Genomic DNA, 10,252 nt, shown 5'->3' with positions numbered 1-10,252 from the left:
TGGAACTGAATTTATGGAGAACCTGCTGCCATTGGGTAACGTAATCTCATTAGCGAAATGCATTGTTTACCCTACCAATTACAATACAAATGTCTCTATTGATTTCTGTGACATTTTTCCTCAAGCTTTTGTTGTTTATGTAAGAAGGAGCGACCTTAAATATGTCTCCAATGAACAATCGATTGCTTGGACTGAGTGCTTCAGACAGGGTTATATAGTCAATTGCACATTTCGAAGCAAGGGTGCGTCTAGCATCTCCTCAAATGACAGTGATTTTGTGAAGTGCTTTCAATTAGATTAAACGATTTGATAACGAACATATGAATATTGGATGGCAGTGGACGTGGGTCATGCTTAGTTGGGACGAATTAATCTTAATAATGTGCATATGATGCTGTAAATACGGATGGATTGGATGGATTAAGTCAAAACTGTTTGAAATGTATTGATGCAACTTGGATGCATAGCTAATGATTTTCCTGCGCCTCAGAGATACCTGATCGCTTTAGTGAGTAAACCTGACCTTACCGTGATATGGCGAGCTATCGTACACGAGTCTGCTAACCCTCATCTCTGCAATACTCGTAATTAGGTGGTAACAACCAAAAAGGGAAAAGTTGGGAAACGAGGTCGCTGCACATCAAACGTCAGTGTTGTAGGAGCCAAACGATATAAGCGAAATTTAAAGGAACGCCTAAGAGGGGGGACAGGATAGACTTAAATTTTCAACGGGAAAATCGAAGAAAAGTGGAATACTCCCAAGAAACCAAAACCCGAATCCCAGAAGAAGTAGACCTCGGGTAGGTGAGGGGCAATGGTATAGATCAGCAGACTCGGCCTTGTTCACGTTGGTCAAAGGTGTTAGACTGCCCATCCAGTCCAGATTATTTCCGGAGGTAATAAACTCATAACCAATAGGAAGTCATCAAGGGAGCAGAACGGTCAATATGTGCTGGGGATGACATACAAGGGGCACATCGTCACGGAGAAATTTTTAGACTTTCTTAATTGCCCAAATTGAGGGCTTCTCCTCCATACTCGCTATGGGGAGTATCTAGAAGAAAAGGGGAGGGCAAACATAAGCACCTAACGATCGCGGGAGGGAGACGCACCGATTTCTGGAGGGAATAAAAGCAGCAAACTCTCCATCACAACAGATTGGGTAATGTAACGATACTCGTGCAAAAGGAGGAACCTAAGATGGGTAACGCGGGGGGTATATCAGGCGAAGAAATGTACTGAGATTCCTGGAGGAGTCCTGCTCCGCGTATGGAGGTGGACCCGCTGACTAGTGAGGTAGAAAACTAAAATGACCTCGCCAGTGCCATGTTAAAGAAAGAGGGAAATATTCTTTCAAAGAAGAATGGATAGGACTAAGCTAGCCTAGGTACACCTGTACCACGTAAAAACTGGATCTGCAGTAATTGCAAGGCCAATTCTCCAGGATAGCATTGACTGAAGAACCCTCATCGTTTGCAAAAAAGAAGTACGCCGGGAAATTGGTACTCATTTTGTGAAAAACCTGGAGCCCGCATTATTCTTAAATCCAAATTAAATTATGTCTTTCGGAGTGTGCGACTAGCAAAATTCCATTGGTAGTCTGTGGGAGCTGCTGTTCCATTGAGTTGCCTCCCAAAAAGTGACACGCAGACCTCAACGGAACAAGTCGATGGGCTGGTAAGGTATTACGGGAAGAAAGCATTACCATTTCTTATAGGTTGTAATACCATGGTTTGAATAAGAAGGTTGTTTGTTAGCCGAAGTTTTAAAATGAAAGATTGCCTTGGAAGATATTTTTTTGTTTTATGGCGAAAAGTATCTAATATAAACAAATACGTATTTCGGGGACCAACTGTCCCCTCAGTGTTTTATCTTAGAAGACAAAAATGTTTTATTCTAGATCTTCCACTATCTTCTAGACACTATGGGGAAAATGTTGGAGCAGGTCATTTACAACAGATTACTCCCGATCGTCGAGAACCAAGGAGGCCCTTCAGACCGGCAGTGTGAATTCCGTAAAGCCAGATCAACCATTGATGCCGTCAAAATCGTTACTGGCTTGGCGGAAAATGCAATTCACAGAAGGGGTAGTACCAGCAAATATTGCGTGGTCGTGACCCTGGAAGTGAGGTATGCATTTAATTCGGCCAATTGGAAGTGTCTGACCACGATTGGTGTTCCCACCTATATTAAGCTATTGTCGATAGCTACCTGCGAGAACGGAGGAATTTCCGTTGCAGATTTCTTGTCCGTCCGACACCAACTGGGCAGAAACTGTGGCATTGAGCCACCCGTTTGAAGAAACTGGGGCAACATGAGAAGTTCCCAAGACTGGCCCGTCCAGGGGCAGCCGTTTTGCTGCAAATATCGGTGCTTTTACCCAAGATGTCGAAAAGTAACCCGGAACATCGACGAAACGACGTGCCACGCATTTGGGCATTAGCCGGCGATCCCTAGGCAGAATTTTGATGAACGATTTGAAGATGTTCCCTTAAAAATTCCACACACAGTTAGCAGTTAGCTGTTGATCTCTGCGGCAAGCGATGGAAAAACTGTTGGAATATGGACAACAGTTGCACCATCTGTTCATCGACTTTAAAGCCTATCGTAGATAGCATAGCCAGGGTAAAACTGTACACGGCCATGAGAGAATTCGGTATCCCGACGAAATTAATAAGACTGACTAGGCTGACCCTGACCAATGTGCGAGGCCAGATAAAAGCAGCAGGATCACTCTCAAGACCATTCGACATCAACAACGGTCTACGACAAGGGGATGCCCTATCATGCGTCCTCTTTAACCTGGCCCTCGAGAAAGTGATCCGTGATGCTGAGGTAAATGCAAGAGGTACGATCCTCTTCAAATCCACCCAACTACTGGCCTATGCTGACGATATCGACATCATGGGAAGAACCACCCGAGACGTACAAACTGCCTTCATCCATATCGAGCAGGCGGCAATTAAGGCGAGATCTTTGGCTGCACATCAATGAAGGCAACACAAAATATATGGTGGCAACGTCAGCACCGAAGACGAACCAACCAACAACATCAAACCTCACTGGTCAAACCGGAAGAATAATGATAGGAGAATACAACTTTGAGACCGTTGATAATTTCTCCTATCTAGGGTCGAAAATCACAACCGATAACAGCTACAATGATGAAATCCGCGCACGGTTGTTGTCAGCCAACAGAGCCTATTTCAGCTTACAAAGACTGTTCCGCTCGAAGCTCTTACTGTATAAGACTATGATCTTGCCAGTCCTCATGTATTCGTCGGAAACTTGGATTCTTAGCAAGAAAAATTGCGAACTTTTGGCCGCGTTCGAGAGAAGAATCCTCTGAAGAATTTTTGGCCCCCTACGTGAGGATGGACTATTCCGTAGCCTACACAATGAAGAAATCTATGAGCGATACCATGACCGTCCGATTGTGGATAAAATCCGGCTCAATAGATTACGGTGGGCGGGTCACTTAATCCGTATGGATGAGGATGATCCCACCCGGAAAGTCTATAAGGGCAATATCTATGGTAGAATAAGAAGACGAGGCAGACCCTGCCTAAGATGGAGCGATGGCGTAGGCCAGGACGCCAGACAGCTTTTAGGGATATCGAATTGGTGGACCTCGGCGCAAAACCGGGATTTCTGGAGTTCCTTATTAAAGCAGGCCTAGACCGGATACCGGTTGTTGCGCCGTTGATGATGTGGATATGATGCTGTAAATACGGATGGATTGGATGGATTAAGTCAAAACTGTTTGAAACATATTGATGCAACTTGGATGCATAGCTAACGATTCTGTCTCCTGTGCCTCAGAGATACCTGATCGCCTTAGTGAGTAAACCTGACCTTACCGTGATATTGCGAGCTATCGTACACGAGTCTGCTAACCCTCATCTCTGCAATACTCATAATCAGGTGGTAACAACCAAGAAGGGAAAAGTCGGGAAATGAGGCCGCAGCATATCAAACGTCAGTGTTGTAGGAGCCAAACGATATAAGCGAAATTTAAAGGAACGCCTAAGAGGAGGCACAGGATAGACTTAAATCTTCAACGGGAAAATCGAAGAAAAGTGGAATACTCCCAAGAAACCAAAATCCGAATTCCAAAAGGAGAAGACCGTGGGTAGGTGAGGGGCAATAGTAGGGACCAGCAGATTCGGGCTTGCTCACGTAGGCCCAGTCATATTAGACAGACCATCATTCATAACGAGTAGGAAGTCATCAAAATTCTCTCGTCTTATTACCAGGCTGGAAGAGAGCAGAACTGTCGATATGTGCTGGGGATGACACATCGTCACGGAGACGTCCTTAATTGCCCAAATTGAGGGCTTCTTCTCCATACACGCTGTGCGGAGTATTTAGAAGAAAAGGGGAGGGCAAACGTAAGCACCTCACGATTGGGGGAGGGAGACTCACCGATTTCTGAAGGCAATTAAAAGCAAAAAATTCTGAATCATCAACAGATTTAGTAACATTACGATGCTCATGCAAAAGGAGGAACCTAAGATGGATACCGCGGAGGGTACATTAGGTGAAAAAATCTACTGGGGTCCCTGGAAAAATCCTGTTCCGAGTAAGAGGCTGGAGCCGCTGACTAATGAGGTCAAAAAATAAGACGACCTCAACCTTATTCTTCCAAGGCTTAAGGCACACAGCTAGTCACCGGCAAGTGCCATGTTTGAGAAAGAGGAAAATAGTCTTACAAAGAAGAAGACCCAATAAAACCAATAGATAGGACTAAGGTACCCTAAGTACCCCTGGGCCATGCAAAAACTGGATCAGATCACTGGAACCGTAATTGCAAGACCAATTTCCCAGGACGCAATTGGAATAGCGTTGGCTCAAGAATCCCTCATGCTTTGGCAGAAAGATGCACGCAGGGAAATTGGTACTCCTTTCGTGAAAAATTAAATTGAGTTTGTTAAATTAAATTATGTCTTTCAGAGTGCGCGATTATCAGAGTGTCATTGGCAGTCCGTGGGAGAACTCGCGAAGCAGCTGCTCCATTGAGTTGCCTTACATAAAGTGACACACAGACCGTAAGACAGACTAATCGTTAGGTTGGTAAGATACTGCGGGAAGAAAGCACTACTATATCTTATAGGCTGCAATGCCAATGCGTACAATGAGATTTGGGGAAGAGCGAAACCAACCAAAGAAGTGAGTACTATTTTTAAATTTATCGTTAGTAATTAGTTAGGAATACAAATTGTAGAATTCACGTCAATACTCGTGGCTAGCACCAGTTAAGAGGTCTTGAATATAACTTTGGGGAATACTCTTATGAATAGACTGGTTAGGGACTGGAGAGTTTCTACGAAACCCTCTATGTCGGATTAGAGAATAATGAAATTCAACTTTTGAGGACAACTCTGAAATGGATAGAATAGTTAGGAAGAGAGAGAAGGAGTAAACTTATGGTGCTGGGGTTCGGAACCAAGAGAATGAGCAAGCGGGCTCCCGCGGGCGACCGCAGTGCCTCGGAAATGGACAACTTGGCCACCGTGGCATCTGGTACTACAAGTGATTTAGAGTTCAAATAAAGTAAGACCTTGCCAAGAACACCAACAGTGAAGACATAAAATAATGCGTTGGAAGGAGATCGCTCCCTGACTAAGGTGGTTTCTACACCCACCGCATTTATCCAAAAGGGACGAGTACAGGAGGTACTTCGAGGTCCAAAAATTCACCCATTCAGAAGAAGCTCCTCAATTCCTCAAACCCCGTTGACTGAAATGAAAAAATGAGATTTGTTCAGATAAACGCAAGGGGGGTTAGAGGATTTTTCCCAGTTGCATTTAGTTTTGGCCAATGAAGGTGATGCAAGCACCTTTCGCAAAGGGGGGTCTTGCTTAGGAGGTGCTCATTTTCCAGTAGAAGACCCAACTACTGGTGGAATAATGAGCCTGACGAATAGCTCAGAGGGCGGTAGGGAGGACTGAGCAGGGATAAAAGGAGCTTGCTAACAAGGTAGCCCGCAAAAAGCTCAAGCATGCCATTCAGCGGAGCAAGAGGGAATGTTTTAAGGAGCTCTGCTCGGAAGCGGATATAAATCCGTGGGAAGCACCTATATAGTTGTAATGGGGGGTTGAAAGGTCGATCATCCGTACCCTACTTTCTTGTTGAAAATTATCCAGGGGTCATTTCCCCAGCAAGAGGAGGCACAGGCATATTTCCGAGATCTTTGTATGTAACAGGAATTCCTGCGGTAACCAGGGACGAGCAGTTGGAGATCTGCAGCAGAATAGGTGATAACAAACCTCCGGACGTGGACGGTATACCTAACAGCGCCCTTAAGCTCTTCGTAAAATCCAGACCGGGCATGTTGGCTGAATTGTTCGGAGCTTGCATGTCCGAGGAGATATCCCCTGCAGCATGGAAATAGTTGAAGCTGATACGGCTGCCCAAGGCTGGCAAACCTCCAGGTGAACCATCCTCTTATAGACCCATATATCTTCTAGACAGTCTGGGGAAAATGTTGGATCGGGTAATTTACAACAGATTACCCCTGATCGTCGAGAGCCAAGGATGCCTTTCAGATCGGCACTATGGATTTCGTAAAACCAGATCAACCATTGATGCCATCAAAATGGTTGCTAGCTTTTGCCGAAAATGCAATTCACGGAAGGGGCAGTATCAGCAAATATTGCGTGGTGGTGGCCCTGGACATGGGGAATGCATTTAATTCAGCCAATTGGAACCTTATACTAAAGGGCTTGGTCATGATTGGTGTTGCCATCTATATTAAGCTATTGTCGATAGCTACTTGCGAGAATGGAAGCTCTGGTATGCAACCGATTATGGACCCAAAGAGTATGTTGTCTCCGCGGGGTCTCTCCGGGTCCCTAGTGGGGCCACTAATGTGGAACGCCATGTACAAGGTAAGGCAAAAGTAATCAGTCTACTGGTCAATTCGGATTTAACATTTGTGAATTAAAAAACGGAGAATACAAATCGACAAGCCATGAATCGGTTTACTCCGCAAAAACGCGAAATAATTTCTTCCAATTCGTCGATTGTGTTGGCGCAGCGCGAATTTCGTTGCAGATTTCGGCACTTGCCTTGAAGAGACTGGGACAACACGAGATATTCCCAAGGCTAGTCGGCCCCGGAGTAGCCATTCTTCTGAGAATATCGGATGAATTAGGACTGCAGAACAAGTGGTTCCAACAGGACGGTGCACACTGCTTGAGTCATAGCCGATATTTTGAAGGAAACGTTTCCGTTTTGCAGATTTGTACTGGCCGTTCCAGACTTCTTTTTATGGGGTTTTTAGAAAACATGGGTTTGTGTCAACAAACCTCAAACTCTTGAAGGCTTTAAAGAGAATATTCGCCAGGAATGGGAGAACCTGTCGCCTGGGACTTGTGGAGGAAAAACCAATTAGAATCAAATACATGGGCGTTATGATAGATATGAAGTTAAGTTTTAAACAACACGTGCAATATGCTTGCGAAAAGGGATCCACGGCGAGTATGACCCTTACAAGCATAATGCCGAACGTGGGAGGACCATGGTGTACTTATTGCCAGGGTGGTGAGCTTCAAACCTTACTTCATGCCACGCCTATTTGGGGAAAGGCATTTCGTATATCATGTAATGATCATAAACTGAGTGCAGTCTATAGGAGGCCAGCCTTAAGGATATGTTCTGCCGTCAGAACCGTCTCAGATGACGTTCTGGTTAAACAGAATTTTTTTCTCTTCGGCTGATTAACCTAAAAAAATAGTCGCCATCAGTTTCCCAGCGGAAGAAACAGTTTTTGCTTTTTTTTTTGGTGGCGATTCTCCCCTCGCAGTCTACTGTTTTGAGGGTATTTTTGTTTGGGGCGTATAATGGTGTATCGAAGTTTCATCTACAGTAATTAATCTTCGCCAAAGTTCTGATTTATTGCGCTTAAACTTCGCCAACACATCGTTGGAAATGTTCATTCGAACACGCTTTTCATTTAACGTGAGCATCGTGACACCCAACGCGCGGATAGCTTTCTCGTACCTAAATCTTCATTCAATTTGTGACAAGCACATTGTTTTGACATATTCATAGCCTCTGCTATCTCTCTCACTTTAATTCGGTCGTGTGGCACCATTAGGTGAACTCTAACAATGTTATCGTCAGTGGTTGCAGTTTTGGGACATCCCGAACGCTCATCGTCTTCCAAACTTGTAAATTATGGTGCGGAGTCCCCGTACACAGCGTCAAACTCATCTTTGATTTTCGTAGGCGTATAGCTTTTCAAAAACAAATTTTTAAATATTTAATGATAGCTCAATACTCGATTTTTTTATATTTTCACAAAAACTCACTCTGCGCGTGCAAAATGGTTGAAATTTTGGTGAGTATCTGTCAGAAGATGCGCAACTACATATCCTAGCTTTTATTGACGAGTGCTGGTATCTTCACGTTGAAGTCGGAATCTTTTCACACCACCCTCTTATAATCTGAAGTCAGTTTTCCTTTATCGCAGACGAAAAACGCCCAAAGAGAAAGATCTCTTTGGAGCATTGAGACCACTCGGTCGGGCTGGGGAGACAATACGGAGAGATTGATTTCAATCTCACCCAGTTTCTGACGAGGGGATGGGGGATATCGCTAGTACCTCTACTGGTTCAAATTGGACAATTCGCCCAATTGTCCAAAATGCTTGGGAGTCCCCGAGGACCCAGAGCACATATTCTTTCGCTGTCCAACATTTAGGGACGAAAGGAGAAACTTAGGGAAAATTTTAGGTGAAGCACTGATACCGGAAAATGTGATGAAGAAAATGTTAACTTCGCAGGACGGTTGGGATGCGATAATCACAATGATGACATCAATTCAGAGAAAGCGGAAGGCGCAGTTAGGAACGTCGAGCATAGAAGATAGGAGAAATATCTAAAGGGAGCTAGCTCTGTCCCGTAATGTAATACTTTATAGTGGTTCCACGGGGCAGGGAAGGGTGGTTTTAGTGGTTAAAAATCCCACACTCTGGCGTGTCAAGACGAAAGTCTTTTGCAGATTTCCACCTCCTTATAAAAAAATGTCATGTCAGACAGACAAACAGTAAACCGATTTTATAAGGTTTTGTTTTACACAAAACGTTCAAAACTAAACTACCCCAAACTAGCTTAGCCAGAAGCATTGAATTAATTGTTTATTTTATTTATTTATTTAATGAGGACAATACACAGAAAACAAATTCCTTATTACATATTGTCCTCAGAGGGAGAAGCAAGTGAATGGGTTATTTTACGCTTAAAGCTAGAGAGGGAAATAGAGTCAAAGGACCCCCCCCCCCCCCCAAAGCCTCGGGATCGGAGATTCAAAGTAAATCTCGTGCTTCGCGAAGGGTACATCAAAAATGTCCGCACTACGTGTGTTATGAGACAAGGCGATACGGGAAGTAATATCCGAGTTGGCGGAGCAGTCCATCAGACAATTGCAGAGTTTGAAAAGAGTACACATATCAAGGAAGGTACGGCGTTGCTGTAGGGAGGGGAGATTGAGGGTGCGGAGTCGTAACGGATAATCAACCCCTAGAAGGTTCTTTTCGTAAAAGAGGGTCCGGGTGAATTTGCATTGTACAGCTTCAAGAGCGCGGCAGTCACGGATGCGGTAGGGAGACCAGACTACACAGCAAGGGAATTGAAGAGTGTTAAGGAGGGCTGGATCAAGGTAAATTCGAAGGAGGAACGTAGGATGAAACCAGACATTTTGGAAGCTCTATTGATGATGTCAACGAAGTGGGAATTGAAACGAAGTTTATCATCGAATATTATACCCAGGACTTTGAAGGAGGCCAGTAGTGAAAGGGGTTGACCACTGAGAGAATAGGAAAATTATGTTAGGGAGGGTTTAAGGGAATAGCGCATCCAGTGGTATTTGTTGACATTCAGTATTAGCTTGTTGACCGAACACCAACCCACTAAATTATTAAGGTTGGACTGTAAGAGAGCGCAGGCCAACGGAGACGAAATAAAGGTAAAGAATTTAAGTTCGTCTGCGTAAAGCAAATACGGGCAGGTGAGCATGAAGGCGAGGTCATTGATTGAACAGGAAGAGTAGGGGGCCAAGTATAGAGCATTGGGGAACACCAGAGGAAGGAGAGAAGGAACCAGATGAGTGACCATGAAAAGAAACTTTGCAGGAACGATATGAGAGATTGGAGGAAAGCCAGGAGATGACTGAGGGAGGGAAATCTAGTAATGAAGTTTAGAGAGGAGAATGTTATGGTCAACGGTATCAAAGACTTTGGAGAAATCGG

Source organism: Hermetia illucens, chromosome 1 (assembly GCF_905115235.1).
Source record: "Hermetia illucens chromosome 1, iHerIll2.2.curated.20191125, whole genome shotgun sequence".
Lineage (NCBI taxonomy): Eukaryota > Metazoa > Arthropoda > Insecta > Diptera > Stratiomyidae > Hermetia > Hermetia illucens.
The sequence above is the reverse complement of the archived record's forward strand: the minus strand, read 5'-3'. Positions refer to the sequence as shown.